The sequence below is a fragment of the Corvus brachyrhynchos genome, unplaced genomic scaffold (genome assembly GCF_000691975.1).
Source record: "Corvus brachyrhynchos isolate BGI_N302 unplaced genomic scaffold, ASM69197v1 scaffold70, whole genome shotgun sequence".
NCBI classification, from domain to species: domain Eukaryota; kingdom Metazoa; phylum Chordata; class Aves; order Passeriformes; family Corvidae; genus Corvus; species Corvus brachyrhynchos.
Genome location: NW_008236217.1, coordinates 3,744,771 through 3,761,862, shown reverse-complemented (window position 1 = coordinate 3,761,862; position 17,092 = coordinate 3,744,771). Strand labels below are relative to the sequence as shown.

The 17,092-nt window shown below is 42.7% G+C and overlaps 1 long non-coding RNA gene across 1 annotated transcript; it reads left to right on the top strand.

Moving 5' to 3' along the window:
• Nucleotides 1-283: 283 nt before the first annotated feature.
• On the top strand, nucleotides 284-14,490 carry LOC108449479. The gene is made up of 4 exons (XR_001865633.1): nucleotides 284-368; nucleotides 773-841; nucleotides 6,779-6,956; nucleotides 13,373-14,490. It is a non-coding gene; the product is annotated as an uncharacterized LOC108449479 (long non-coding RNA).
• The last annotated feature ends 2,602 nt before the right edge of the window (nucleotides 14,491-17,092 follow it).

The following is a 17,092-nucleotide window of genomic DNA, read 5'->3' as shown; positions in this document are numbered from 1 at the left end:
AAGGTTCTCAGCCAGGAACTCTGCCAGGGGCTGCGGGGGAGATGAGGGGTGAGAGGAGAATAGATGGGTGAGAAGAGAGTATCTCCATGTACCAGGGTGTTTTACCAGTAGCAAAAGAATAGCTGCAAAAAAAATTACAGATCTTTGGTTTTTAATCTCCCTCCACTCACCAACTACCTTGTCACACTGCCTCATAAAGATCTTAAAGACTGGTTTAATACTTGAAACTTCCTCTGTCTTCAAAGAACAACAAGACTTTGAGACAGATGTGGGAATTCACTTAGCCGAGCACTGCAATTTCAGTTTGTCTGCAATGATCTGCAAACCACAGACTCTGAAATGAGCAAGGGGTTATGTGAATGTTCCTTGTAAGTATTTATTTTTATTTTCTCTAGCAGAAGCTTTCAAATAAGGCATCTCCTGCCCTTCAGAGCTTTTGCAGTCTGTGCAGAGCTTCTGCAAGCCAGGGCTTTGCTTAGTACACTTAATTAGAGTTTGCTTATTATAACAGTGGAAAATACAAGATGGTTTGACTCTGGGAATTAAATTTTGCTGCATTCTATTCTTGGTTACCATCAGTTGCTTCCTAATATTGGCAAAGATGCTCACGAAATCTGGGCATGTCTGGAGCAAGAAAGGTTAGTAGATTTAACAAGGAGGCATTAAAAGCTGATTTAATAGAGCAGTAGCTTGGACTTTAGTGTGTAGCATAATTTCAGCATTGCTCCAGGGTAAGTATTCAATTTTGACTTTTTTTTTTTTTCCATTCCAGACTAAATGAAACAGATGCCTCTCAATACTCATCTTTGATAAACATATTCTGAGAATCCTCCATCCAATTGTAAGTGATTACATGGCTAAAAATGCAGCCTGTAACTGAGAAAACAGATGTGGTGATAATTATCCCTGTGCCCTGCATTTCAAACATTAACTATTGCTGCTGGGAAAAAAAGGGCTGAAATCAAAACAAAGTGGGATTTGCTGCACCAGATCAGACCGTGAGTTCAGTTTGCCTGACACTATCTTCAGATATGGGCTGAGCCTGATAATTTATCAGGAAATCAGGAACGTTTCTTTATAACATTGCAAAGAATGTATAATGCTTCTTTGGTTCACTATCAGTTGTTTGCACATGATTCTTCCTAGTCAGGCATGGAACTCAGAGCGTCTTGAGTCTAATTATAATTATTTGAGTCTTTTATATCTACAACCTCAATTTTCCATACAGTTTTACTACCCCCAAAAGCAGTAGCCAGCTGTGCTCTGTCTTCAGTTATACGGGAATTGAAATGCCTTGATAGGAAGTTTGAGGTTGGATCACTGAAAATAACTTTTTCCTGTGGCTGTTGCGGAAAATTCCATTTGGATGTGCAAGCTTATCATCTGATCTTTCAAGATGCTGGTGAGATTAGCACTAGCCAGAGTGACCAGGCTGCGTGCAAGATCTCAGCCCAGGCTGGAAGGCTTAGTCCTTCAGCAAAAGTCACTGCAGCTGTTTCTGGTTGCTCTTGTTTTGCTGTCACATAGCTGAAGATGATTCAATTTGAAGATATAAGTGTCCAATAAGTAGTCTGCAATATAAATCTATCTCTTCTGCTATTTTTTTCTGATTTTTGTTTAAAGGGTTTCAGTTCTGAAAATGTGAAACTCCTCTCTGAGGCTGACAAAGGTATTTTGCCCAGATTCCCATCAACTAACAGGAGGCATCTAACCTATGATACCTAAGGGCACTGGCTGTCTGAAAGCTGCAGATCCAAACTGGTAGTGTGTCTTTTTTCACTTGCCAGTCCAGGACATAGCAGGTATTTTCAGAGGGCAGTTCAACTGCGGAAGGTATCTTCTCAGCTTTATACCGGCTAGCGCTTGTATTTCATTCAACCCCTCCTAAAACAGGTGGGAAAATATTCTCCTACAGGAGCCTGACTGTGCCTGTTTCGTCTCTGACTGTAAAGGGAGCCTGCAGTGCTGACACAAGCTAGAAGCCTGGTGGTGGCCTGGTTTCCTGAGGTGTGTTATTCCAGTCAGCCTCATGGTTCCTTTGCTTCTTCAAGCTGGGGGAAAGCCAGTCTCTTGCAGAGGTTATTCAGTGCACTTGAGACCTGAATCTGTTCTTGAGAAGTGCTGCTTTTCCTTTGACTATTAGAAATGGGCAGCTCAGATAGCATTGGGATGAAGCCAGACTGTTTTCCTAAAGTCTTATACCAGAGTAGAGGGAGAGAGGATTTTTTGCAGAACCCGGGAGCTCTGTTGGTTCTCAGGAAATCTCTGTCTGGGACCTGTTGCTCTCTCAGATAAGGAAGAATAAGTGTTACCATTTATGGGACAAAAATGCCATATCAAAAGCTTCAGACTTCACTTCATGAAGTGAAAATATATGCTATATTGATTAGAAAATACTCTGCTGTGACATCTGAACACAGACATTCATGCCTATACATTTAATTAAATGGCCTGCTTTTATTTCAAAAGCTAAATATAATGAAAAATTGTAACTTGTCAACACATTGCTCCATAGAAGGGGCCTTGCTCAAGCTAGTCCTGGTCACATTAACACAAGTTAGAAATACATGTCACTGTCTTATGTACAGATGAATGTGGCAATCTCTTTCAGTTGTCCGGAGTGGTTGGTCAATATGATCAAGCTACTGTGCTAGGCTTATCACTTCAGCTCCTCCTCAGCTGGTCAGGCTTTGGACAGAAGCAGGCTCATGGGATGGACTTGCTGATCGGGAGTAGAGGCATTACCCTGTAACACAAGGTAGCCAGAGGCTGGTGGTTAAAACAGGAAACTAATGCAAACTGCTTATCACTGACAGGCAACCTTAGAAATGAGGTGAACACACCTGTGTGAATTGTGTGAGAAATAAGGCCATGCTGTCTGTTTTCCTGCTTTAGTCTCCTTCAGGGCACAGCAATTTATCATGCTCCCAAAGTCAAAGCCCTTCTCAGTACAGAAGAGTGGGCTGAAGTTCCATGGCTGAGGATCCTTGGGACACAAGTGTTCAGGTCACAAAAATCTCATGGATTTTCTGGGTATGAAGTACCCCTGTCTACAGTATGTTCTGATTATATTTGGCTGTTGCTCCATGCATGTCAAATAAACTTACAGGATGGTCTCCCAAGAGATATTGTGGGGGCAGACAAGGCTTGTTTTCTTGCAAATCTTTCCTAAAGTTGGGCAAAATATTTAGAAATATCACATACGTGCATTTGTGAAGGAGAAAGGTGTGATATGTCAATGTGGAAAACCATGTGTCCTGCTCTTGTTATAGACAAAAGACATGAGAGAGAAGAGCTATTGGAAGCTGAAGGCAGCTCCCAGGACACAGATGAGGGCAGGTTGGGCTGGTTCAGAACACAAGACCTTTTCTCTGCATTCTCCTGCACCTTGCGCTGACCAGCAGTAGGAGCAGCCGCTGCTTTGGCTCAGCCACAATCACCATGATAGCCTTTCATTAGTGTCTGACACTAATTAGCATGCCTTGTGCTCTCTCAAAAGCACCAGATCAGTCCTCACAGCTTTTGCTAGGCAGAGGATAACTTTCATTACCTGACCAGATTTGCTGATCTCCTGGTAGGTACCTCACCCCTTGCACATCTCCGTGGCCAGACTGTATCAGGCTGCTGAGCATTTCCAGCCACAAACAAGAATGATCTTGTTTGATTCTGAAAGCCATGACTTGGGCAAAATCCCATTGCTCTTTTCTGATCCATCTTCTGCTGACATCAACTTTATTTCTGAATTCTTTCCAAGCACAGTCAGAAGAACAAGCTGCAGGTTTAAGCTCACCGTGGGCAGTGAATTCCCTCTCGCATCTTAAAAGCCTTTTGCGTTTCCACAGCTCTGTAGCATCTTGTAGGTCTCAGAGGGGGAATTACAAGTTGTAAATTTCTTTACCCGTCCCCCTTTCACACTTCTAAGAGTGAAAAATAAAATGCTGCCAGCATTTTATTTTTGCAGCAGGGCCATCCCTCTGTCTCTGAATAAACATTTGTGTGAGGGCTCTCATTCTTGCCAAGGTGTTAGGATAACATTCTCATGCTGATTCCCCTGTCCTCCTTCAGCACCCCAGTGCTGGAGGTCTATTTCCGAGGCTTTGAAATGGCCATGCTCTCACCTCATCCCATACACATGGAAATGAGATCACCAGAAGGAGAGAGCTAGTAAATCCCATGGGGACCCAACACGGCAAGTTAGGAAATTATGCCCTTCAGTGTACTGATGGTTGAGTGAACAGCTCCACATGGACAAAGAGGCTGCAAGGAAAACAGAGGAGGCCAGGTTGCCCAGGGCATGGAGGCTGCTGCTGAAGGGCTTGGGCCTCTTTTCCATCAAACTCCACTGCCCATTTCACCATTGTTTCAGCAAAAGCTAGAGCTTTTAACTGTTTGCTTATTGTTACAAGCAAAGGACAGAGGATTTCTTATCATTAGCAACTGTCTGTATAAGGGTTTGAATGTAACATGACCAAAACTGTGCTGTGAATCTACAGGGAAAGTACTGTCATCGTCCTTGTTTCAACACATGCACACTCTGGGTTCCCTGAAGAGGACACCAGGTTCTCAGGCTGCTTTTCATTTGGCTTAAACATCAGATGTTAATACTTTTGTATACCTTATAAATCCTGGTGAAGATCAGCATTTTTCTCTTTAGTGCAACAGAGGTGCGTTAAAACCCACCAGGATTTACACACGTGGGCCTCTCTTAAGAAGCTCAGCTGTAAAAATAATTCTCATCACACATTACAAAGTTGCCTGTGGTGTTAAACACAGCAGACATTTGGTGAAGCATACTCCTGGACAGGACCAAGCAGTGGTTAAGCATGCTAAGAAACAGTTCTCTCATTCAAACAGAGGCCACCAAAATGGTTTTTGAATAAGAACTCACTGAGTTTTCTTCCCCCTTTCATCTTGTCAGGAAATCTCTGTGAACTTCCCTCCTCTCCATTTGCTTTCCTTCCCCTTTCTCTGCTGTCATTTACCAGCCGGGCTATTTTCTTCAAAGTACCCTCTAAATGTCACAACCACTGAACAACCACAGCAAATAATGGAAATGCCCTGGTAACCCTTCCCAGAGCACTTATATACCAATGCTGAATAATTTGACCTGCTCTCATTCTTGTTCCCATTCTTGGGAACATATTTCACAGCAGTGGCAGAGGAAAGAGAATGGGTTTAAGATCTTGTTCCCTTTTCTCTTGGTTCTCTTTTGATGTAAGACAAACTCTACAAACATGAACTAGAAAAACCCTACAGCCCAAACCAGACACCCCTCAGAAGGAGTGTGCCAGATAACGCAGTATGAGGAACATTTCCATTTTGAGTGCTGTTGTGCATGCTTCACCATGTACCACTAATTATAAGAAAATTACTTAAAAGTCCTCAGGGACCTCTAAAAACAGTAATCCATAACAATAAAGGGCTTGGATATAGCAAAGATGTGCACATGTTTGAACACAGGGTTTCACCCTGGGAGAGGCAATCTGTGATACAGGATTTCAGGCAGAAATCCAACTCTTACTTAAGTTTTTAAAAATCAAGAGGTTTTCAAAGAGCCATGAGAACTGCTCTTTTGCCGATTCTTTCTAATGCATCAAAAGACACTTGCTGGAAAGGCCCACAGTGATAGGCATTTAACCATGATAAAATATGTTAAGATACCCTACTTGACTGAACTTGGAATTTCTATATAATTTCATTCAGTGTTGGTTAAAGTTCTCATCTCCCAAATGACATATTTCTATCTATTTGATCACTTTGAATTTCACACTATTTTGTATTCAAGGTGTGCTTGAAGCAGTGTCCTCAAACCAGCTCTTACCCAAGATGAGAAAACAAATATTGAAATCAGGACTTAAGCTTTGAAGATTATCTTATTGCAGCCTCAAGCAGATCTCTGGATCTAATCTAGATAAGGGCTTTGGTCACTGCCCCCTTTCTCTTTTACAGGGTCAGGGCAATACTGAATGCATTGTCTTTCTCATTATAGTTCCCCCTCCTTCCCTCCAGGCTTTTCACTGTACATAATTTGTCTTTAATGAGAAAACAAAAGAAGATTATTAAAGTATTTTTCTCTATGCAGTTAAAATTTATTTTTATCTCATCTGGACCTAAAAACTTGACACAAGTAATAAAGACAGCACACTTTTTGTCGTAGGATTTGAAGATGTCTAAAAAGAAGCTGAAGAAACTAGCTGGAAAGGAAGACTGTTTGGATGGCCAGGATGACAAAGTAGGAGCAGAAATATTACTACTTTTATTATCTTAATTCAGTCTCCTAAATTCAAGAAAACATGAATTGTTTAGTGGCCTTGTGGTAGAAGGATGAATCCGATTTAAAGACAGGGTCATAAAGAGCAGCAGGAGGGTTGAGTTGGTCAGATAATTAATGATGTTTTTCTCCAGAGGCTGTGAGTAGTGTGCGAATCAGAAAATAGGAGACTTTTTTTATTTTAGCATATCTTTCTCTTTGAGGAAAGTTGGGTTTAATACTGGTACTGAAACCAGTGCTGTTTTCTTGGACTGTTCTGTATCTTGGACCATATATCTTAATTTTCTGATTAACCACAAGTTGTCCTTCACAGCATTTTGGTGAGCAACTCTCAAATATTTCCTTCTAGCCACTGAGACATAAATTAATGACCAAAATTCTCAGCATATTCTAGTACATCGTTGTGTCTAGTGAGTTTGTCTTCCCCTAAGCAAGCCGCAGGGACCTTATCTCCTGTCACCAGAGAGAGCTTCAAACCTAATCTGAGTTACTCACTCTGTTTTACAGGTCAGGAGTGAACAGAGGTGTCCTCTTCAGCTCTCAGAGGTGTGGGTTTAGCCACACACTTACCTGTTCACACGTGTTCCTCCTGAGCTGCTTCCCATCTGCATCAAACGGAACAGTAGCACTGAGTGCAACCAAGCCAAAGCCTGGAGTCTGAAGCCCTTCATCTCTCATCTCTCAGGTTTGTGGTGAGGACAATTAGGGCACAGGTGGGGCTGGTATGACATGTTCCCAATTGGCCTTGTGGCAGAGCACATTCCTGTTTTGAGTTTGACCTTGGGAGAATTGTTTAACCTGTCCTCTGTGTCTTTATTTCCCATCTCTAAACTCAAGTTGCTGCCTTGTCTGCATGAGCAAATTAATCAACCTCCCAGAGAAACTCAGAGACTATAGTGACATAAATAGAGCTGGCCAGGAAACTCTTCTCAAACCCTTCAACTTTATTGCACATCAAGATAAAGCAATCTTTCAAAGGTTATTTAAGGGATTGGTAATTGAAACAAATACATACATAGAACAAACATCATTCTGACAGTAAGTATGTTCCTATGGGATGTGGATTCACATTCAAATTGTCATTGACTCCGGAGAGGGTCTTGAACCTCGGGCTTTCCTTTCCTGGAAAACTTCAGAATTATGGTACATCATAAAAGCTGGTTGTGTTAAAAAAATCTGACTGGATCTGAACATAGTAAGAATAAGAGGAGTGTGATTCATACGTGCAAATTTTAAATGTGGACCAAAACTTACAGGGAAGGCAAGGCACAAGGGGGAATAAAAGAAAAAAAAAAAAGAAAGAGAACACAAAAAGGCCTGCATATCTATCACCAAATGTGTCTTTTCCAAAGCGTGTGGAAAAAAGCATCATGGAGAGTGCAACACAGCATGCTAGGTGTAGACTGAATGCATAAACCTGTCCTCAAAGCACTGAGTAGCGAGGTGTGGAACAGACAAATTTAAAGAAAGAAGAGCTATGTCAGCAGCAGCATCAAAACGTAGAGACTAACACAGCCTTGTTTAAGAGAAATTAGAGGCAGGGAGAGAGGGAGGGAGAAAGTGTTGATACACTATAAGATTATCACACATTTCTAAAGAGGTCTGAAAGAACTGACTTCCTGCTGGGGGGTTCGTCTCATATTGGTGTGAACAAGCATCTCACTATCACCTGCAAAGGCTTTAAGTGCAAGTGGTGACACTTCGGTATTCACAGCCTGCCTTAGAAAATCCAGGGGAAGCAAAAGAAAGATAAAAACCATGCAACTCAAAAGGGTGTTGCTCCCATTGTTCTCCTTGCTGCTTGGTTAACTGGGAATCCCTTTGAGCAACAGAGGGGTCACATCTGTCCAGATGTGCTGTGCCTGCATCAGACGGCAGGGCACTGTGGAAGCAGCTCCACACAAACACCTTTCATGATAATAATACAATGAAATCACCCTTCTTGGCAGGACCAAGCTCTCACAAAAGCATGTTTTTAGCAGAATATAACGTGCAAGAACACCCCCTGTGGAAGATGGCTATTACCCTCTGATGTGGCAGCACAGCCCCTTTTACAGAAAAGGCAAGACTGAAAGCACTCAGGACTGTCATGATCTTTATGGACTCCTGAGACTGAGTCTGAGTCACCAAAGATAAGAATGGGTGCATGTAGATCCTCTCCAGCTAGGGCCTGGGCCATGACTGCTGCACCCCTGGCCACGAGCTCCTGCTGGTCCTGGCCTGCTGGCTTGAGGACTGAATGTATTGCTAAGCACGTGAAAACCTGAAGGTGAAGGAAGCTGCTTGTGGCTGTGACAGAAGGGACCGTGAGCTTCACAGTATAATAGCAAAGGACAGGTCAGGCACCAAAAATAGAGGTGAAAGGAAAATTAGCCTGGGTTCTTGACATCAGGTAAAACAGTTGATCAATGGGGTCACTGGGGGACTGTGCTGAACTCAAGAAAGATGCTAGCCACGTCCTGTGTTTTGCTGCATGTGTTTCACACCTTGTAGACAGTGCAACACCACAGAGCTCTCCTAAAGAGAGCCTTGCCTTCCAAGGGGCACTCTGCTATCTCCAGCAGGAAGGAATGGGCTGCCAGTCTGGCCCTGCTATTGTACCGTGTAACAAGAATCTGGAACAAGCAGGGCTAATCAAAGTTCTTTATTTAGGTGATGCGAGTAACAAAGCCTGGCTTATTTTCTGGGAAGGGATGTGTGAGAGGGTTTCTTTTGGGTCTATGGGGAGTATGCTCTCAGTGTATGCTTGCCTAGTTTTAATACTTATTTCTGGTTTGGATAACCTCATTCATTTGATGTCCAGTCCTATAAAAAGGACACAAGTAAGGATGAGAACTAACATTGTGATCCACAGCCCTACAATATCCCACAGCCGTTTTCCACAACAAAAAAGATGTTAATGTTCTTGATTCTTCTTGGAAGGCAAGATGTTGTCTATAACCACCACAAAAAAACAATCAAGCAAACTTTGAATGTTTTACTTTTCACTCTTATTAACCCCTCCCCAGCAGTCCGTTTCTCTTTTGAAACAGTGATACAATGTGTCTGGCAGACTTACTAAAGAGCTGTTCGAGCTTACTCCTGCATTTCAAGAAAAAAGTTATTTTCCCCCTTCTAATGAAAATTCACTTTTTTTTGGTCCTCCCTTATTCATTTATTTTTGAGGCCTTCCACCTCTGTTAACTGTGGGAAAGGCTGCACTTTGCCAGGGTACAGCACGCATTGTAAAAGTAATTCAATTTTACACCATAGCAATGACATGATCAAGGGAACTTTGAGCAGGCTTTGTGACCAAGAGCATTTAACAAGTATGTGAAAAGCTTCCAAAGAGCCCTCGTGAAAGAAAGAAAGGTTATAACAATAGGAGAGGCAGTTTGATAGTGGTAAATTAAGAGTCATAGGAGTGACTCTAATCAGGTTAGCTTTAAAGAAAGAGAAGCACCTTTATATCTCTTGGGTACAGGCCTGAGTGCATTAAGAACTGTTGCATTTGTGTTGGAAAGTACACAAATCCCTGTGGCACTCAGCACTTGCTCCTCCCTGGGCTGAAGAATTCAACTCTGCAAGGAGAAAGACTTTCCAGGCAAGATAAATAAAGCTTCAGAATTCGACTGAGTACCTTGGAAAAAGAATATTGAGCTGTTAGTGTTTTTTTAGCCAATATCTAGACCTCTTTAGGAGTTATCTTCCATTTTGTTCCCTGTGGAAACCTTCTGGCAGTGCCAGTGCAAGCATGGGGACAGTCTGGTGCGTTAAAGTGATGGTGAACCATTCACAAATGTAACTAGTTTTTAGGGTCTGTGGAGCCTGAGCCGGATGCTGCCCTGAGCTGTACTCCAGGGAGCTGCATCACGTACCACATGCAAGTGACAAATATTTATTTATACCGTGTGTATTCATTGGCACATTAGGTACAATGGTTCTGGGCTTATCAATAAAACTTTGGGCTGGTAAAGAATGTGTATAGAGATGTACACCTCAGTGGAGAATTCAGCTGTCTAAATGAATAACACAGCTACAGACAATCCAGTTGTTAGTTTTGTTGTTTCTCACATACGGCTTATTCAACAACTGTTATATATCTCTTACTGAGAAAAATGCTCAGAATTGATTTTGCCCAGGAAAAAAGGTTATAACTTGTCTTTGTTGGAGGAAAAAAAAACCCAAAAAAAAAGAAATGAAAAAGCTGGGACTGCCTCAATTTTGCAATCGACAGGGACACCTACAGGAAGACAAAATTAACACATTGGCATATTGGGTGTTTTGGGCTTTATTTGTTCACAGCTTGAGCCTATTACCTAATAGAGACACAAGAAAATGGCCCATCTGTTTGCAGTGGGCAAATGTGTGAGTAGTACTCTCTGGGGCTGCGTGGGAGAAGGGCTGCTTTTCAAGGACGTATTTACTTTACTCTCTGTTTTCTCAACGGTGTATATAACTCAATACTAAAAGGCTAATTTGTTTAAGAAAACCAAACCTGACTTCTTCAGTTAATTGCTTACAGAAAAGCTGTAGGTATTGCTTGGATTCTGTGTGCTTTGCTGAGTGCACTGGAGTGGCCTCCACTATGTGGCCAGCGAGGATGCCTAAAAGCCAGGTCGATGGCAGCAAAGCACTCATTGTTCCTGTCCTGCTTGCTCTGGTGGGGCTGCAGCTCTTGGAAGAGATTGAGGATGTGTAAGGAGTGGGAGAGAGATGAAAGTCTGTCTATCAAGGAATGGGGATGAGGCAGCTGGGAGGGAGAGTCTGCTCAGGGGCATGTGGGATTTGGGATATGATTAATGCTTTGGCAAAATGTTAACAAGAACAGGATCTGGCAACTGAGAGGAAATGCCTATGTGTTCTCTTGCAACCAGCCTCGAGCCAGAATAGGAGCCTATGCTCATGCCAAAGTGAATCCAAGCATTTGCCTGTTCATGAGTGGAATCAGGCTGTAATTGAAAACATGGAATTTGGAGATCTGCATCCTGCTGGACCCATTCCTCCAGCGGGAGCTGGATCTGCTTTGTAGCTCCTTTTATCAAAGAGAGACAGAAGAGACTTTTGGTAAACAGCAACACTGTCTCCAAACAATGTCAGCAGTCACTGCATCTTCTCCCCAGCATCTTCACCACTCACGCTTTTAAAACAATTTTTAAAACTCCTCCAGTCAAAACCACCAATGCCAGAGGTAGCCTTTACTTCTCTCTAGTGTGCAGGGGCAGAACTGCTTGAAGGTATTAGCTATGCTAAGCCTCTTAAATAACTATTAAACACATAAAACTCTTAAATGCACGCAAATCCTGTGTAGCAAATGGCAAACAATAAGGAAAAGCTGATCAACCATTATACAGCAATTTAATCTATGCAATTTGCATAATTTTGCCCAACAGAAGGAGGCTATGGCAGAACTGCTTCCTGGAGAAAGGCAGAAATGCTGTACCAAACAGGTAAACAATCAGGAATGAGGATTTTGCAAGTCCTTGGCAAATTCTTGGCATAAGGACAAAGGGATTGTGATACAATTGCAAGGGATGTGATGCAGATGAACCAGAGGAGACAAAAGACAAGTTGAGAGCATGAAAAAAAGTCATTTTTCAGTCAAATGAGAGAATTTAGGACAAAAGTTGAACATGTACCTTTAACTCAGTCCCTCTGTATCATTGCTGTAGACTTAGGTGTTGGCATCCTGTATCTGAGCTATGGCACTCTGAAGTCCCACAGACAAACTGCAGCTACCTGCAACATTGGTGTGTGTGCAGCACCTTCATGTTCAGAGAGATCAAAGACTGGGGACTTCTAAGCATTCTGCATTACTGATGGCCACAAGGCAAATGAGCCACAAGTATCAGGAGTCAGGGCCACCCCACAATATAGCCTATGCCTCCTCTGGGGCTCCTACAGAAAATGTTTTCTCTGGTTTACAGTCTGCAAGGTGAGCTTATGTTTGTGGTAATATGCCTAGCACATTGTGGACTCCATAACACTAATCTAAACTTGCATATTTGGTGTGCAGATATTTCAGAGACAGGAGCTGTGCCACTTACTTGTAAGTAAATAACTGGAGGCTGCATGTCACTGCAGAGCCACCTGCTTAGGGTCAGTCCCTGCACCCCATGAATTTACACCAGGAGCTCATTAACAACTTAGTGCTGGGCTGCAAAGCAACCTTTTTTTTTCAGGAATATCCACTGTTATGTTCCCAGCAATCTGGTGGCCATCAATGCTTTGCTGATAAACTGGAAATCTTCACCTTCTTCTATCCTCACCTCTCAAATGACCCATGAAAGAGTCTTGGAGATCAAAGAAATCCTCTTCCATCCTTATCCTTCGGACAGAAAAACTGATGGGATTTAGCACCCATGTGGGAATATGAGCATTGGTAACTGGGGAGTGGTAGGGGTGGAAAATGATCGGGGGAGGTGGTGATGGAAGAGCCCAGAAGATGAATTACCTGGGGAGGAGGTGCATACTGAATTGTGGTCTCCATAGCAAGTGTGAGAGGACAGAAGAGAAATGACTTCCTCTGCCCCAAATAAAGATCAAGGAGTATTTGCATTCAAAGGGGCTGGGTTGTGCACATACCTCTTTGGCCCCCTTCTTTTAACTGGAAATCCTCACTAATTAATTGCTCCACAAATTCTGCTTCAGCACATCATATAACTGAGGGGCTTGCTTGTTTCCCCGCTACTGACTGCACGTGTTCCTTGCCCTTGCATTTTGCTCTCCAAAGCCAAATTAAAAGTATAAAGGAGCTAGGTGAGAAGATTAGGGGATTCTATGAGACTTTTAAAAGATCCCTCAACTCCAATATGTTAAAGTATAGGCCTATATGCTATAGACAACCACACAAAATGTCCAGTATGAGTTATCTGTTGTTATTCCTATTTTATTTCCTAGCAATTTTAGGTTTTATCTTGAATTCACTTAGTAAATTCAGCAACTTGTGGGCTTGTCACAGCACCTTAGGCAGACTAAAGTGGAACTGATGAATAATCAGTGATGCAACAGCTGTTATCCAGAGATAACAGAGGACTTCAGCCTGCAGATGTGCATGGGGTCAAGGGAGACAATGTTGTGCATGAAAAAGTCATACAATGGAGTTCTGTGTATTTTCTTCAGATTTCAAGAACAAAGAAGCAACGACCTTTTGTCTGCTGCTGTCATTCCCTGCTTCACCATTAAGGTAGTTTTCTTTTCTTTTCTTTTTTTTTTTTTTTTTCCTTTAATGGGAGGTATTTTGAAATAGACCCCTGTCAATCATGCCCTGAAAAAGATGAGCCCATCCACGAGCAGAAGCCTTTTAAAAAGTTTTAAAATATTGAATGTCAAACCATGTGGCAGTAAGCTTAACATAGGACTTTGGATACATGTGATTTGGATATATTTATTTCAAAGACAGGTTCTTTTTTAATCACTAAATATGCCAAGTTTTAAAGGAAAAATGAAAATCGAAGAAAACAAGACTTGCATTCAGTAAAGATCTTCCCAGCCTCCAACAGGGGTCAAGAGAACTGTGTAACAACAGGCAAATGGAGACAATTCTTTCTGTGTATCCTCCTGGTATCTGGCATTCCGTGATTTAAGAATTCCTGAGTTCATGCTGTATCTATATCTTTGTGTTGAATTGCATTCATAGACCATTCTTGTCTAGTTTTGTTTGTGTTTGTAATTGATACTATACAGGAAGAGATTCATGCTCTGTTTGTTTTGACCTTACTGTCTCATCGTTTCAGGTGAAGCCCGTTAATATTTTTATTGTGAGAAGTTGCGAAAAACTTTTACCTTGTTGCCTCTCCGTATCTGTCACAATGTTACATGTCACTGTTGTTGCTCAGTCTGTCTGCTTAATCTCCACATTCTCAAAAACCACCTCTGCTTTTAAGCATCTTTGTGCGGCACTTCACCCAGCTCCCAGTGCAGCTGGGGTAGGAAGCACGGGGCGAGTGCTGGGCTGTGCCATCGTGCTCCGGAACGTGCCGAGCTTGCCTGAGCCACGAGCAGTCCCCGGCAATCCGGACGGGAGCAGGCAGCTCCTCCCAGCCCCTCCTGCAGAAGTGCCAAACCTCTAAAACGCTGCCGTGCCAGGTGGAAGCACGCGAGGACAAATTTGTGTAATGCTGTGCCACGGGGACAGCGTGCCAGGAAAGTCAGCGCACGTCGCCTGAGGCTGGGCATAAACCTCTGTCCTCCCGTGTCGGGAAGGAGCGCAGCTGTGAGGACAGGAGCCCCGGAGCAGAGCCGTGTGCCAGCTGCGGGGGCGGGGGGCCGGGGGGCGCTTTCAGTCCCTGTCCCACAGCCCCACCGCCCTGCCACGGAGCAATTATTTACTTCTCACCTGAGAGCCTTAATGAAGTAATTACTTTCTAACTGTTGGGAATTTTTTTTTTTTTTTTTTTAAAGGAAGGTGAGTGCTCACAGACCACGTCCCCAGCTAGGCAGGGGTGCAGTCATCCTCTGTGGAGCATCCATCATATTGAGGAGTCAGAGCTGTGTCGGGCTTAGTTGAGAAATGCGATTGAGAGCACACAACAGCTATGTTCCCATCCCCAACAGAGGACAATGTTGCTCTTCTGTTGCTTTTGCAGTCCATGGGAAGCTGGTGTTTGACAGTACACTCCCAACACTTCAGCTTTGTTTTTCTGTTTGGGTTTTATTTTACTGTTGTTAGGATTTTAGCTCCTTTTTGTTGTTGTTTTGGGTTTTTTTAATTGCTTTCTCCCCTCCTCCACACTTCACTCTTTTGGTATAGGACTGCCACTCACCAGCTGTTCACAATTCCTTCACCCCTTCTGTTTTTCAGTACCACACTGTCCCGACATAGACTCAAAGGACATTTTATTCCTTGCAGGAGGCTTCCCATGCCCACTGAATACATTTAATAAAAATACTCTTCTCTTTCCTACGTTGGAGAAAATTTAATATATCTGTACTTCTCACAAAATTCAGATTGGCCAATCTATCTTCCTCAAACTGCCTGAGTTTGATTTCTTGAATGGTTTTAGATCCTAGAATTACTTCTTTTTCTCTCTCCTTGATAGAACAAGCTCATCCACAAAGTGAGTACTTGGTAAGTACTTTTCAACAAAGTGTCACTCATCACCACATAAATCTGATCTCCAATTCCCTGCCCTTTCCATTTTGCTTTGTGTAAAATGATTTCTTTTTTCTAGGCTGAAACTCGCCCAAAAATCAGCACATTCACACATATCAGCAACTGGTACCCAAAAGAGGAAAACTGGGATGACATTGTGAAGAAATCAGTTACAGCAGAGTTGTCTGCTGAAGGAAGGAGAAGAGCTATCTCTGGGTGATGTGCAGAGCATGGCAACTCCCACTGTTGCTAATAGGAGAAGAGGATGCTGAACTCCTCTCAGGAATGTACTGTTTCAATTTCTAATTGAGTTATTTGTTCACTTGTTAAGAACTCATCTCTTAGGGCAGTGACACTCAAAGACAATAATAGTGGCTGCGTTCAGCCACCAGGGAATTCATTGCAGCTACGAGACAAAAACTTGCTCTGATTGTTCAGTTGTTTTGGTTTTAACTGTCAAAACTGTGGCCACCATCAGTTCATTGTGATCACACATCACAGCTGCTTGTCTGGGGGTTGCTGGTTAGTCCTATCTCTCTTTTAGGCTACTGGAGCAGGAGTGCCCAAGGTGCAGTCTAATGGACCATGTCAACTCATCTACAGAGCCGTTCTAACACACATCATGTGCATTCCATCACACATTGGCATTGTCTCTCTAATGCTTTGAGAAGGAGCATGAACAGACTGCAGGGTGCTCCGTGGCTCATTTCAGAGGAAATGGGGACCCATCACACCAGCAGATCATATTTGCTCTCAGAGCAGGTGTCTGTCAGTCTCCACTTGCAGGTGACCAGTGCTGCCTTCTGTCTAGGTTCCCTGTCCCTGGTTTGCATGTTCCGGGTCCATCCTTTGCCTGTGGAGCAACCTCATAGACATCAAAACAACACCAAAGCCTGTTTTTCTAAGGAAACAGCAATGCCAGACTGTGTGCAAAAAAGACCCTAATCCAAGGGCCTCTCACAGCCAGATTGACTCAGGCCTAATCCCCTTCAAGAAAGATCCTCCTGATGAGATGGCTTCTCTTTCATTGCTGATAGACAACAAAATTAAACACATCAAACAAACTTATTTTCCAATGGCGAAGTTGCAAAATTTCACATAAAAGATGCACAATATTTTTATTAGTTTTACTACTTTCCTTTCTTGCCTTTTCCTTTGGTTCTTATCCAGCTTCTGGAGGAGCCAGTGCACAAGGACAATCAGGAGCATGTTTCTGTGATGGACGCTAAAGGGCAACACCTTCCCTGTTTTACTGCACAATGTACTGTACTGTTCCCTTACCACAGCTGTTCCTCACATTGAACAGTTTTCTCTCCTGTAAATGTTCAGCTTTGTATTATTTTTTTATTATTTACCAGCATAACATCAAACCCTTTATTTTAACAGCCTCTCTCTAAAGCCCAGCTCTATAGAAGCATCTGCTTGTATGGCTTAACATAGGACTTGTATGTGGTTCAAGACCTGCAAAAAATAACCCAAAAGAGCAGAAGAAACTCAAGTATTTTGACTTTAATGAAAAACATTGACTATGGACAAACGTTAGTAATGTCTTAACAGTGAGATAAGAAGATATTGATTTGCTACTGTAGGACAACTGCTTGCAACAGGAAAATAGGGGACCTCTGCAATTCCTGACATGATCAAGCAGTCTGTTGGAAACACTTCTTACAAAGAACTGCAGCCCAGGTGAAGTGAGGTCTCCAGGAAAGGCTGCAGCTGAGTTGAGTAAATGCTGATGAAGGAAAGTC